Genomic DNA, 15,054 nt, shown 5'->3' with positions numbered 1-15,054 from the left:
TAACCCTAGGTCCAATCGTAACCCTAAACGTCTCTCTAACCCTAGCCCTCAACATAACCCTAACCCTAGGTCCAATCGTGACCCTAACCGGATCTCTAACCCTAGCCCTCAACATAACCCTAACCGTAGGTCCAATCGTGACCCTAACCGTCTCTCTAACCCTAGCCCTCCACATAACCCTAACCCTAGGTCCAATCTGAACTCTAACCGTCTCTCAACACTAGCCCTCAACATAACCCTAACCCTAGGTCCAATCGTAACCCTAACCGGATCTCTAACCCTAGCCCTCAACATACCCCTAAACCTAGGTCCAATCGTAACCCTAACCGGATCTCTAACCCTAGCCCTCAACAAAACCCTAACCCAAGGTCCAATCGTAACTCTAACCGTCTCTCTAACCCTAGCCCTCAACATAACCCTAACCCAGGTCCAATCGTAACCCTAACCGGATCTCTAACCCTAGCCCTCAACATAACCCTAACCCTAGGTCCAATCGTAACCCTAACCGGATCTCTAACCCTAGCCCTCAACATAACCTTAACCCTAGGTCCAATCGTAACCCTAACCGGATCTCTAACCCTAGCCCTCAACATAACCCTAACCCTAGGTCCAATCGTAACCCTAACCGGATCTCTAACCCTAGCCATCAACATCACCATAACTCTAGGTCCAATCGTAACCCTAACCGGATCTCTAACCCTAGCCCTCAACATCACCCTAACCCTAGGTCCAATCGTAACCCTAACCGGATCTCTAACCCTAGCCGTCAACATAACACTAACCCTAGGTCCAAACGTGACCCTAACCGGATCTCTAACCCTAGCACTCAACATAACCCTAACCCTAGGTCCAATCGTGACCCTAACTGGATCTCTAACCCTAGCCCTCAACATAACCCTAACCCAAGGTCCAATCGTGACCCTAACCGGATATCTAACCCTAGCCCTCAACATAACCCTAACCGTAGGTCCAATCGTGACCCTAACCGGATCTCTAACCCTAGCCCTCAACATAACCCTAACCCTAGGTAAAATCGTAACCCTACCCAGATCTCTAACCCTAGCCCTCAACATAACCATAACCCTAGGTGCAATCGTAACCCTAACCGGATCTCTAACCCTAGCCCTCAACATAACCCTAACTCAAGGTGCAATCGTGACCCTAACCAGATCTCTAACCCTAGCCCTCAACATAACCCTAACCCTAGGTCCAATCGTAACCCTAACCGGATCTCTAACCCTAGCCGTCAACATAACCTTAACCCTAGGTGCAATCGTAACCCTACCCGGATCTCTAACCCTAGCCCTCAACATAACCCTAACCCTAGGTGCAATCGGAACCCTAACCGTCTCCCTAACCCTAGCCCTCAACATAACCCTAACGCTAGGTCCAATCGTAACCCTAACCGGATCTCTAACCCTAGCCCTCAACATAACCCTAACCCTAGGTCCAATCGGAACCCTAACCGGATCTCTAACCCTAGCCCTCAACATAACCCTAACCCTAGGTCCAATCGTAACCGTAACCGGATCTCTAACCCTAGCCCTCAACATAACCCTAACCCTAGGTCCAATCGTAACCCTACCCGGATCTCGAACCCTAGCCCTCAACATAACCCTAACCCTAGGTCCATTCTTAACCCTAACCGGATCTCTAACCCTAGCCCTCAACATAACCCTAACCTTAGGTGCAATCGTAACCGTAACCGGATCTCTAACCCTAGCCCTCAACATAACCCTAACCCTAGGTCCAGTGGTAACCCTAACGGGATCTCTAACCCTAGCCCTCAACATAACCCTAACCTAGGTCCAATCGTGACCCTAACCGGATCTCTAACCCTAGCCCTCAACATAACCCTAACCCTAGGTCCAATCGTGACCCTAACCGTGTCTCGAACCCTAGCCCTCAACATAACCCTAACCCTAGGTCCAATCTTAACCCTAACCGGATCTCTAGCCCTAGCCCTCAACATAACCCTAACCTTAGGTGCAATCGTAACAGTAACCGGATCTCTAACCCTCCCCTCAACATAATCCTAACCCTAGGTCCAATCGTAACCCTAACCGTCTCTCTAACCCTAGCCCTCAACATAACCCTAACGCTAGGTCCAATCGTAACCCTAACCGGATCTCTAACCCTAGCCCTCAACATAAACCTAACCCTAGGTCCAATCGTAACCCTAACCGGATCTCTAAACCTAGCCCTCAACATAACCCTAACCCTAGGTCCAATCGTAACCCTAAACGTCTCTCTAACCCTAGCCCTCAACATAACCCTAAGCCTAGGTCCAATCGTGACCCTAACCGGATCTCTAACCCTAGCCCTCAACATAACCCTAACCGTAGGTCCTAACCGTCTCTCTAACCCTAGCCCTCAACGTAACCCTAACCCTAGGTCCAATGTGAACCCTAACCGTCTCTCAACACTAGCCCTCAACATAACCCTAACCCTAGGTCCAATCGTAACCCTAACCGGATCTCTAAACCTAGCCCTCAACATACCCCTAAACCTAGGTCCAATCGTAACCCTAACCGGATCTCTAACCCTAGCCCTCAACAAAACCCTAACCCTAGGTCCAATCGTAACCCTAACCGGATCTCTAACCCTAGCCCTCAACATAACCCTAACCCTAGGTCCAATCGTATCCCTAACCGTCTCTCTAACCCTAGCCCTCAACATAACCCTAACCCTAGGTCCAATCGTGACCCTAACCGGATCTCTAACCCTCGCCCTCAACATAACCCTAACCCTAGGTCCAATCGTAACCCTAACCGGATCTCTAACCCTAGCCCTCAACATAACCCTAACCTAGGTCCAATCGTGACCCTAACCGGATCTCTAACCCTAGCCCTCAACATAACCCTAACCCTAGGTCCAATCGTGACCCTAACCGTCTCTCTAACCCTAGCCCTCAACATAACCCTAACCCTAGGTCCAATCGTAACCCTAACCGTCTCTCTAACCCTAGCCCTCAACATAACACTAACCCTAGGTCCAATCGTAACCCTAACTTGATCTCTAACCCTAGCCCTCAACATAACCCTAACCCTAGGTCCAATCGTAACCCTAACCGGATCTTTAACCCTAGCCCTCAACATAACCTTAACCCTAGGTCCAATCGTAACCCTAACCGGATCTCTAACCCTAGCCCTCAACATAACCCTAACCCTAGGTCCAATCGTAACCCTAACCGGATCTCTAACCCTAGCCATCAACATCACCATAACTCTAGGTCCAATCGTAACCCTAACCGGATCTCTAACCCTAGCCCTCAACATCACCCTAACCCTAGGTCCAATCGTAACCCTAACCGGATCTTTAACCCTAGCCGTCAACATAACCCTAACCCTAGTTCCAAACGTGACCCTAACCTGATCTCTAACCCTAGCACCCAACATAACCCTAACCCTAGGTCCAATCGTGACCCTAACTGGATCTCTAACCCTAGCCCTCAACATAACCCTAACCCAAGGTCCAATCGTGACCCTAACCGGATCTCTAACCCTAGCCGTCAACTAACCCTAACCCTAGGTCCAATCGTGACCCTAACCGGATCTCTAACCCTAGCCCTCAACATAACCCTAACCCTAGGTCCAATCGTAACCCTACCCAGATCTCTAACCCTAGCCCTCAACATAACCATAACCCTAGGTGCAATCGTAACCCTAACCGGATCTCTAACCCTAGCCCTCAACATAACCCTAACCCAAGGTGCAATCGTGACCCTAACCGGATCTCTAACCCTAGCCCTCAACATAACCCTAAACCTAGGTCCAATCGTGACCCTAACCGGATCTCTAACCCTAGCGGTCAACATAACCTTAACCCTAGGTGCAATCGTAACCCTACACGGATCTCTAACCCTAGCCCTCAACATAACCCTAACCCTAGGTGCAATCGGAACCCTAACCGTCTCTCTAACACTAGCCCTCAACCTAACCCTAACCCTAGGTCCAATCGTAACCCTAACCGGATCTCTAACCCTAGCCCTCAACATAATCCTAAGCCTAGGACCAATCGTGACCCTAACCGTCTCTCTAACCCTAGCCCTCAACATAACCCTAACCCTAGGTCCAATCTGAACCCTAACCGTCTCTCAACACTAGCCCTCAACATAACCCTAACCCTAGGTCCAATCGTAACCCTAACCGGATCTCTAACCCTAGCCCTCAACATAACCCTAACCCTAGGTCCAATCGTGACCCTAACCGGATCTCTAACCCTCGCCCTCAACATAACCCTAAGCCTAGGTAAAATCGTAACCCTAACCGGATCTCTAACCCTAGCCCTCAACATAACCCTAACCCTAGGTCCAATCGTAACCCTAACCGGATATCTAACCCTAGCCCTCAACATAACCCTAACCCTAGGTCCAATGGTAACCCTAACCAGATCTCTAACCCTAGCCCTCAACATAACCCTAACCCAAGGTACAATCGTGACCCTAACCGGATCTCTAACCCTAGCCCTCAACATAACCCTAACCCTAGGTGCAATCGTGACCCTAACCGTATCTCTAACCCTAGCCCTCAACATAACCCTAACCCTAGGTCCAATCTTGACCCTAACCGGATCTCTATCCCTAGCGCTAAACATAACGCTAACCCTAGGTCCAATCGTAACCCTAACCGAATCTCTAAACCTAGTTCTCAACATAACCCTAACCCTAGGTGCAATCGTAACCCTAACCGGATCTCTAACCCTAGCCCTCAACATAACCCTAACCCAAGGTGCAATCGTGACCCTAACCGGATCTCTAACCCTAGCCCTCAACATCACCCTAACCCTAGGTCCAATCGTAACCCTAACCGGATCTCTAACCCTAGCCGTCAACATCACCCTAACCCTAGGTCCAATCGTGACCCTAACCGGATCTCTAACCCTAGCACTCAACATAACCCCAACCCTACTTCCAATCGTAACAGTAACCGGATCTCTAAACCTAGCCCTCAACATAACCCTAACCCTAGGTCCAATCGTAACCCTAACCGTCTCTCTGAACCTAGCCCTCAACATATCCCTAACCCTAGGTCCAATCGTAACCCTAACCGGATCTCTAAACCTAGCCCTCAACATAACCCTAACCCTAGGTCCAATCGTAACCCTAACCGTCTCTCTAACCCTAGCCCTCAACATATCCCTAACCCTAGGTCCAATCGTAACCCTAAGCGGATCTCTAACCCTAGCCCTCAACATAACCCTAACACTAGGTCCAGTCGTAACCCTAACCGGATCTCTAAACCTAGCCCTCAACATAACCCTAACCCTAGGTTCAATCGTGACCCTAAGAGGATCTCTAACCCTAGCCCTCAACATAACGCTAAACCTAGGTCCAATCGTAACCCTAACCTTCTCTGTAACCCTAGCCCTCAACATAACCCTAACCCTAGGTCCAATCGTAACCCTAACCTTCTCTCTGACCCTAGCACTCAACATATCTCTAACCGTAGGTCCAATCGTAACACTAACCGGATCTCTAAACCTAGACCTCAACATAACCCTAACCCAAGGTCCAATCGTAACCGTAACCGGATCTCTAACCCTAGCCCTCAACATAACCCTAACCCTAGGTCCAATCGTAACCCTACCCGGATCTCTTACCCTAGCCCTAAACATAACCCTAACCCTAGGTCCAATCGTAACCCTAACCGGATCTCTAACCCTAGCCCTCAACATAACCCTAACCCTAGGTCCAATCGGAACCCTAACCGTGTCTCTAACCCTAGCCCTCAACATAACCCTAACCGTAGGTCCAATTTGAACCCTAACCGGATCTCTAACCCTAGCCCTCAACATAACCCTAACCCTAGGTCCAATCGTAACCCTAACCGGATCTCTAACCCTAGCCCTCAACATAACCCTAACCCTAGGTTCAATTGTAACCCTAACCGGATCTCTAACCCTAGCCCTCAACATAACCCTGACCCTAGGTCCAATCGTGACCCTAACCGGATCTCTAACCCTGCCCTCAACATAACCCTGACCCTAGGTCCAATAGTAACCCTAACCGTCTCTCTAACCCTAGTCCTCAACATAACCCTAACCCTAGGTCCAATCGTGACCCTAACCGGATCACTAACCCTAGCCCTCAACATAACCCTAACCCAAGTCCAATCGTGACCCTAACCGGATCTATATCCCTAGCCCTCAACATAACCCTAACCCTAGGTCCAATCATAACCCTAACCGGATCTCTAACACTAGCCCTCAACATAACCCTAACCCTAGGTCCAATCGTGACCCTAACCGGATCTCTAACCCTAGCCCTCAACATAACCCTAACCCTAGGTCCAATCGTGACCCTAACCGGATCTCTAACCCTAGCCCTCAACATAACCCTAACCCTAGGTCCAATTGTAACCCTAACCGGATCTCTAAACCTAGCCCTCAACATAACCCTAACCCTAGGTCCAATCGTGACCCTAACCGGATCTCTAACCCTAGCCCTCAACATAACCCTAACCCTAGGTCCAATTGTAACCCTAACTGGATCTCTAACCCTAGCCTTCAACATAACCCTAACCCTAGGTCCAATCGTGACCCTAACCGGATCACTAACCCTAGCCCTCAACATAACCCTAACCCAAGTCCAATCGTGACCCTAACCGGATCTATATCCCTAGCCCTCAACATAACCCTAACCCTAGGTCCAATCATAACCCTAACCGGATCTCTAACACTAGCCCTCAACATAACCCTAACCCTAGGTCCAATCGTGACCCTAACCGGATCTCTAACCCTAGCCCTCAACATAACCCTAACCCTAGGTCCAATCGTGACCCTAACCGGATCTCTAACCCTAGCCCTCAACATAACCCTAACCCTAGGTCCAATTGTAACCCTAACCGGATCTCTAAACCTAGCCCTCAACATAACCCTAACCCTAGGTCCAATCGTGACCCTAACCGGATCTCTAACCCTAGCCCTCAACATAACCCTAACCCTAGGTCCAATTGTAACCCTAACTGGATCTCTAACCCTAGCCTTCAACATAACCCTAACCCTAGGTCCAATCGTGACCCTAACCGGATCACTAACCCTAGCCCTCAACATAACCCTAACCCAAGTCCAATCGTGACCCTAACCGGATCTATATTCCTAGCCCTCAACATAACCCTAACCCTAGGTCCAATCGTAACCCTAACCGGATCTCTAACACTAGCCCTCAACATAACCCTAACCCTAGGTCCAATCGTGACCCTAACCGGATCTCTAACCCTAGCCCTCAACATAACCCTAACCCTAGGTCCAATCGTAACCCTAACCGGATCTCTAACACTAGCCCTCAACATAACCCTAACCCTAGGTCCAATCGTGACCCTAACCGGATCTCTAACCCTAGCCCTCAACATAACCCTAACCCTTGGTCCAATCGTAACCTAACCGGATCTCTAACCCTAGCCCTCAACATAACCCTAACCCTAGGTCCAATCGTGACCCTAACCGGATCTCTAACCCTAGCACTCAACATAACCCCAACCCTACTTCCAATCGTAACAGTAACCGGATCTCTAAACCTAGCCCTCAACATAACCCTAACCCTAGGTCCAATCGTAACCCTAACCGTCTCTCTGAACCTAACCCTCAACATATCCCTAACCCTAGGTCCAATCGTAACCCTAACCGGATCTCTAAACCTAGCCCTCAACATAACCCTAACCCTAGGTCCAATCGTAACCCTAACCGTCTCTCTGACCCTAGCCCTCAACATATCCCTAACCCTAGGTCCAATCGTAACCCTAACCGGATCTCTAACCCTAGCCCTCAACATAACCCTAACCTTAGGTCCAATCGTAATTATAACCGGATCTCTAACCCTAGCCCTCAACATAACCCTAATCCTAGGTCGAATCGGAACCCTAACCGTGTCTCTAACCCTAGCCCTCAACATAACTCTAACCGTAGGTCCAATTTGAACCCTAACCGGATCTCTAACCCTAGCCCTCAACATAACCCTGACCCTAGGTCCAATCGTGACCCTAACCGGATCTCTAACCCTGCCCTCAACATAACCCTAACCCTAGGTCCAATCGTAACCCTAACCGGATCACTAACCCTAGCCCTCAACATAACCCTAACCCAAGTCCAATCGTGACCCTAACCGGATCTATATCCCTAGCCCTCAACATAACCCTAACCCTAGGTCCAATCGTAACCCTAACCCGATCTCTAACACTAGCCCTCAACATAACCCTAACCCTAGGTCCAATCGTGACCCTAACCGGAACTCTAACCCTAGCCCTCAACAAAACCCTAACCATAGGTCCAATCTGAACCCTCACCGTCTCTCAACACTAGCCCTCAACATAACCCTAACCCTAGGTCCAATCGTAACCCTAACCGGATCTCTAACCCTAGCCCTCAACATAACCCTAACCCAGGACCATCCGTAACCCTAACGGGATCTCTAACCCTAGCCCTCAACATAACCCTAACCCTAGGTCCAATCGTGACCCTAACCGGATCTCTAACCCTTGCCCTCAACATAACCATAACCCTAGGTGCAATCGTGACCCTAACCGGATCTCCATCCCTAGCCCTCAACATAACGCTAACCCTAGGTCCAATCGTAACCCTAACCGAATCTCTAACCCTAGTCCTCAACATAACCCTACCCCTAGGTCCAATCGTGACCTTAACCGGATCTCTACCCCTAGCCCTCAACATAACCCTAACCCTAGGTCCAATCGTGACCCTAACCGGATCTCTAACCCTAGCCCTCAACATAACCCTAACCCTAGGTGCAATCGTGACCCTAACCGTATCTCTAACCCTAGCCCTCAACATAACCCTAACCCTAGGTCCAATCTTGACCCTAACCGGATCTCTATCCCTAGCGCTAAACATAACGCTAACCCTAGGTCCAATCGTAACCCTAACCGAATCTCTAAACCTAGTTCTCAACATAACCCTAACCCTAGGTGCAATCGTAACCCTAACCGGATCTCTAACCCTAGCCCTCAACATAACCCTAACCCAAGGTGCAATCGTGACCCTAACCGGATCTCTAACCCTAGCCCTCAACATCACCCTAACCCTAGGTCCAATCGTAACCCTAACCGGATCTCTAACCCTAGCCGTCAACATCACCCTAACCCTAGGTCCAATCGTGACCCTAACCGGATCTCTAACCCTAGCACTCAACATAACCCCAACCCTACTTCCAATCGTAACAGTAACCGGATCTCTAAACCTAGCCCTCAACATAACCCTAACCCTAGGTCCAATCGTAACCCTAACCGTCTCTCTGAACCTAGCCCTCAACATATCCCTAACCCTAGGTCCAATCGTAACCCTAACCGGATCTCTAAACCTAGCCCTCAACATAACCCTAACCCTAGGTCCAATCGTAACCCTAACCGTCTCTCTAACCCTAGCCCTCAACATATCCCTAACCCTAGGTCCAATCGTAACCCTAAGCGGATCTCTAACCCTAGCCCTCAACATAACCCTAACACTAGGTCCAGTCGTAACCCTAACCGGATCTCTAAACCTAGCCCTCAACATAACCCTAACCCTAGGTTCAATCGTGACCCTAAGAGGATCTCTAACCCTAGCCCTCAACATAACGCTAAACCTAGGTCCAATCGTAACCCTAAACTTCTCTGTAACCCTAGCCCTCAACATAACCCTAACCCTAGGTCCAATCGTAACCCTAACCTTCTCTCTGACCCTAGCACTCAACATATCTCTAACCGTAGGTCCAATCGTAACACTAACCGGATCTCTAAACCTAGACCTCAACATAACCCTAACCCAAGGTCCAATCGTAACCGTAACCAGATCTCTAACCCTAGCCCTCAACATAACCCTAACCCTAGGTCCAATCGTAACCCTACCCGGATCTCTTACCCTAGCCCTAAACATAACCCTAACCCTAGGTCCAATCGTAACCCTAACCGGATCTCTAACCCTAGCCCTCAACATAACCCTAACCCTAGGTCCAATCGGAACCCTAACCGTGTCTCTAACCCTAGCCCTCAACATAACCCTAACCGTAGGTCCAATTGTAACCCTAACCGGATCTCTAACCCTAGCCCTCAACATAACCCTAACCCTAGGTCCAATCGTAACCCTAACCGGATCTCTAAAAATAGCCCTCAACATAACCCTAACCCTAGGTTCAATTGTAACCCTAACCGGATCTCTAACCCTAGCCCTCAACATAACCCTGACCCTAGGTCCAATCGTGACCCTAACCGGATCTCTAACCCTGCCCTCAACATAACCCTAACCCTAGGTCCAATCGTAACCCTAAACGTCTCTCTAACCCTAGTCCTCAACATAACCCTAACCCTAGGTCCAATCGTGACCCTAACCGGATCACTAACCCTAGCCCTCAACATAACCCTAACCCAAGTCCAATCGTGACCCTAACCGGATCTATATCCCTAGCCCTCAACATAACCCTAACCCTAGGTCCAATCATAACCCTAACCGGATCTCTAACACTAGCCCTCAACATAACCCTAACCCTAGGTCCAATCGTGACCCTAACCGGATCTCTAACCCTAGCCCTCAACATAACCCTAACCCTAGGTCCAATCGTGACCCTAACCGGATCTCTAACCCTAGCCCTCAACATAACCCTAACCCTAGGTCCAATTGTAACCCTAACCGGATCTCTAAACCTAGCCCTCAACATAACCCTAACCCTAGGTCCAATCGTGACCCTAACCGGATCTCTAACCCTAGCCCTCAACATAACCCTAACCCTAGGTCCAATTGTAACCCTAACTGGATCTCTAACCCTAGCCTTCAACATAACCCTAACCCTAGGTCCAATCGTGACCCTAACCGGATCACTAACCCTAGCCCTCAACATAACCCTAACCCAAGTCCAATCGTGACCCTAACCGGATCTATATTCCTAGCCCTCAACATAACCCTAACCCTAGGTCCAATCGTAACCTTAACCGGATCTCTAACACTAGCCCTCAACATAACCCTAACCCTAGGTCCAATCGTGACCCTAACCGGATCTCTAACCCTAGCCCTCAACATAACCCTAACCCTAGGTCCAATCGTAACCCTAACCGTCTCTCTAACCTTAGCCCTCAACATAACCCTCACCCTAGGACCAATCGTGACACAAACCGGATCTCTAAGCCTAGCCCTCAACATAACCCTAACCCTAGGTCCAATCGTAACCCTAACCGGATCTCTAACCCTAGTCCTCAACATAACCCTAACCCAAGGTCCAATCGTAACCCTAACCGGATCTCTAACCTTAGCCCTGAACATAACCCTAACCCTAGCTCCAATCGTAACCCTAACCGTCTCTCTGACGCTAGCCCTCAACATATCCCTAACCCTAGGTCCAATCCTAACCCTAACCGGATCTCTAACCCTAGCCCTCAACATAACCCTAACCCTAGGTCCAATCGTGACCCTAACCGGATCTCTAACCCTGGCCCTCAACATAACCCTAACCCTAGGTTCAATCGTGACCCTAACCGGATCTCTAACCCTAGCCCTCAACATAACGCTAAACCTAGGTCCAATCGTAACCCTAACCGTCTCTCTGACCCTAGCCCTCAACATATCCCTAACCCTAGGTCCAATCGTAACCCTAACCGGATCTCTAAACCTAGCCCTCAACATAACCCTAACCCTAGGTCCAATCGTAACCCTAACCGTCTCTCTGACCCTAGCCCTCAACATATCCCTAACCCTAGGTCCAATCGTAACCCTAACCGGATCTCTAAACCTAGCCCTCAACATAACCCTAACCCTAGGTCCAATCGTAACCCTAACCGTCTCTCTGAACCTAGCCCTCAACATATCCCTAACCCTAGGTCCAATCCTAACCCTAACCGGATCTCTAACCCTAGCCCTCAACATAACCCTAACCCTAGGTGCAATCGTAACCCTAACCGGATCTCTAACCCTAGCCCTCAACAGAACCCTAACCCAAGGTCCAATTGTAACCCTAACCGGATCTCGAACCCTAGCCCTCAACATAACCCTAACCCTAGGTCCAGTCGTAACCCTAAGCGGATCTCTAAACCTAGCCCTCAACATAACCCTAACCTTAGGTCCAATCGTATCCCTAACCGGGTCTCTAACCCTAGCCCTCAACATTACCCTAACCCTAGGTCCAACCGTAACCCTAACCGGATCTCTAACCCTAGCCCTCAACATAACCCTAACCCTAGGTCCAATCGTAACCCTAACCGGATCTCTAACCCTAGCCCTCAACATAACCCTAACCCTAGGTTCAATCGTAACCCTAACCGGATCTCTAAACCTAGCCCTCAACATAACCCTAACCATAGGTCCAATCGTAACCCTAACCGTCTCTCTAACCCTAGCCCTCAACATAACCCTAACCGTAGGTCCAATCGTGACTCTAACCGTCTCTCTAACCCTAGCCCTCAACATAACCCTAACCCTAGGTCCAATCTGAACCCTAACCGTCTCTCTAACCCTAGCCCTCAACATAACCCTAACCCTAGGTCCAATCGTAACCCTAACCGGATCTCTAACCCTAGCCTTCAACATTACCCTAACCCTAGGTCCAATCGTAACCCTAACCGGATCTCTAACCCTAGCCCTCAACATAACCCTAACCCTAGGTCCAATCGTAACCCTAACCGGATCTCTAACCCTAGCCCTCAACATAACCCTAACCCTAGGTCCAATCGTAACCCTAACCGGATCTCTAAGCCGAGCCCTCAACATAACCCTAACACTAGGTCCAGTCGTAACCCTAACCGGATCTCTAAACCTAGCCCTCAACATAACCTTAACCTTAGGTCCAATCGTATCCCTAACTGGGTCTCTAACCCTAGCCTTCAACATAACCCTAACACTAGGTCCAATCGTGACCCTAACCGGATCTCTAACCCTAGCCCTCAACATAACCCTAACCCTAGGTGCAATCGTGACCCTAACCGTATCTCTAACCCTAGCCCTCAACATAACCCTAACCCTAGGTCCAATCTTGACCCTAACCGGATCTCTATCCCTAGCGCTAAACATAACGCTAACCCTAGGTCCAATCGTAACCCTAACCGAATCTCTAAACCTAGTTCTCAACATAACCCTAACCCTAGGTGCAATCGTAACCCTAACCGGATCTCTAACCCTAGCCCTCAACATAACCCTAACCCAAGGTGCAATCGTGACCCTAACCGGATCTCTAACCCTAGCCCTCAACATCACCCTAACCCTAGGTCCAATCGTAACCCTAACCGGATCTCTAACCCTAGCCGTCAACATCACCCTAACCCTAGGTCCAATCGTGACCCTAACCGGATCTCTAACCCTAGCACTCAACATAACCCCAACCCTACTTCCAATCGTAACAGTAACCGGATCTCTAAACCTAGCCCTCAACATAACCCTAACCCTAGGTCCAATCGTAACCCTAACCGTCTCTCTGAACCTAGCCCTCAACATATCCCTAACCCTAGGTCCAATCGTAACCCTAACCGGATCTCTAAACCTAGCCCTCAACATAACCCTAACCCTAGGTCCAATCGTAACCCTAACCGTCTCTCTAACCCTAGCCCTCAACATATCCCTAACCCTAGGTCCAATCGTAACGCTAAGCGGATCTCTAACCCTAGCCCTCAACATAACCCTAACACTAGGTCCAGTCGTAACCCTAACCGGATCTCTAAACCTAGCCCTCAACATAACCCTAACCCTAGGTTCAATCGTGACCCTAAGAGGATCTCTAACCCTAGCCCTCAACATAACGCTAAACCTAGGTCCAATCGTAACCCTAACCTTCTCTGTAACCCTAGCCCTCAACATAACCCTAACCCTAGGTCCAATCGTAACCCTAACCTTCTCTCTGACCCTAGCACTCAACATATCTCTAACCGTAGGTCCAATCGTAACACTAACCGGATCTCTAAACCTAGACCTCAACATAACCCTAACCCAAGGTCCAATCGTAACCGTAACCGGATCACTAACCCTAGCCCTCAACATAACCCTAACCCTAGGTCCAATCGTAACCCTACCCGGATCTCTTACCCTAGCCCTAAACATAACCCTAACCCTAGGTACAATCGTAACCCTAACCGGATCTCTAACCCTAGCCCTCAACATAACCCTAACCCTAGGTCCAATCGGAACCCTAAGCGGATCTCTAACCCTAGCCCTCAACATAACCCTAACACTAGGTCCAGTCGTAACCCTAACCGGATCTCTAAACCTAGCCCTCAACATAACCCTAACCCTAGGTTCAATCGTGACCCTAAGAGGATCTCTAACCCTAGCCCTCAACATAACGCTAAACCTAGGTCCAATCGTAACCCTAACCTTCTCTGTAACCCTAGCCCTCAACATAACCCTAACCCTAGGTCCAATCGTAACCCTAACCTTCTCTCTGACCCTAGCACTCAACATATCTCTAACCGTAGGTCCAATCGTAACACTAACCGGATCTCTAAACCTAGACCTCAACATAACCCTAACCCAAGGTCCAATCGTAACCGTAACCGGATCTCTAACCCTAGCCCTCAACATAACCCTAACCCTAGGTCCAATCGTAACCCTACCCGGATCTCTTACCCTAGCCCTAAACATAACCCTAACCCTAGGTCCAATCGTAACCCTAACCGGATCTCTAACCCTAGCCCTCAACATAACCCTAACCCTAGGTCCAATCGGAACCCTAACCGTGTCTCTAACCCTAGCCCTCAACATAACCCTAACCGTAGGTCCAATTGTAACCCTAACCGGATCTCTAACCCTAGCCCTCAACATAACCCTAACCCTAGGTCCAATCGTAACCCTAACCGGATCTCTAACCCTAGCCCTCAACATAACCCTAACCCTAGGTCCAATCGGAACCCTAAGCGGATCTCTAACCCTAGCCCTCAACATAACCCTAACACTAGGTCCAGTCGTAACCCTAACCGGATCTCTAAACCTAGCCCTCAACATAACCCTAACCCTAGGTTCAATCGTGACCCTAAGAGGATCTCTAACCCTAGCCCTCAACATAACGCTAAACCTAGGTCCAATCGTAACCCTAACCTTCTCTGTAACCCTAGCCCTCAACATAACCCTAACCCTAGGTCCAATCGTAACCCT

The sequence above is a fragment of the Miniopterus schreibersii genome (genome assembly GCF_964146895.1).
Source record: "Miniopterus schreibersii genome assembly, chromosome: 5".
Classification (NCBI taxonomy): Eukaryota; Metazoa; Chordata; class Mammalia; order Chiroptera; family Miniopteridae; genus Miniopterus; species Miniopterus schreibersii.
Note: the sequence above shows the minus strand (reverse complement) of the source record.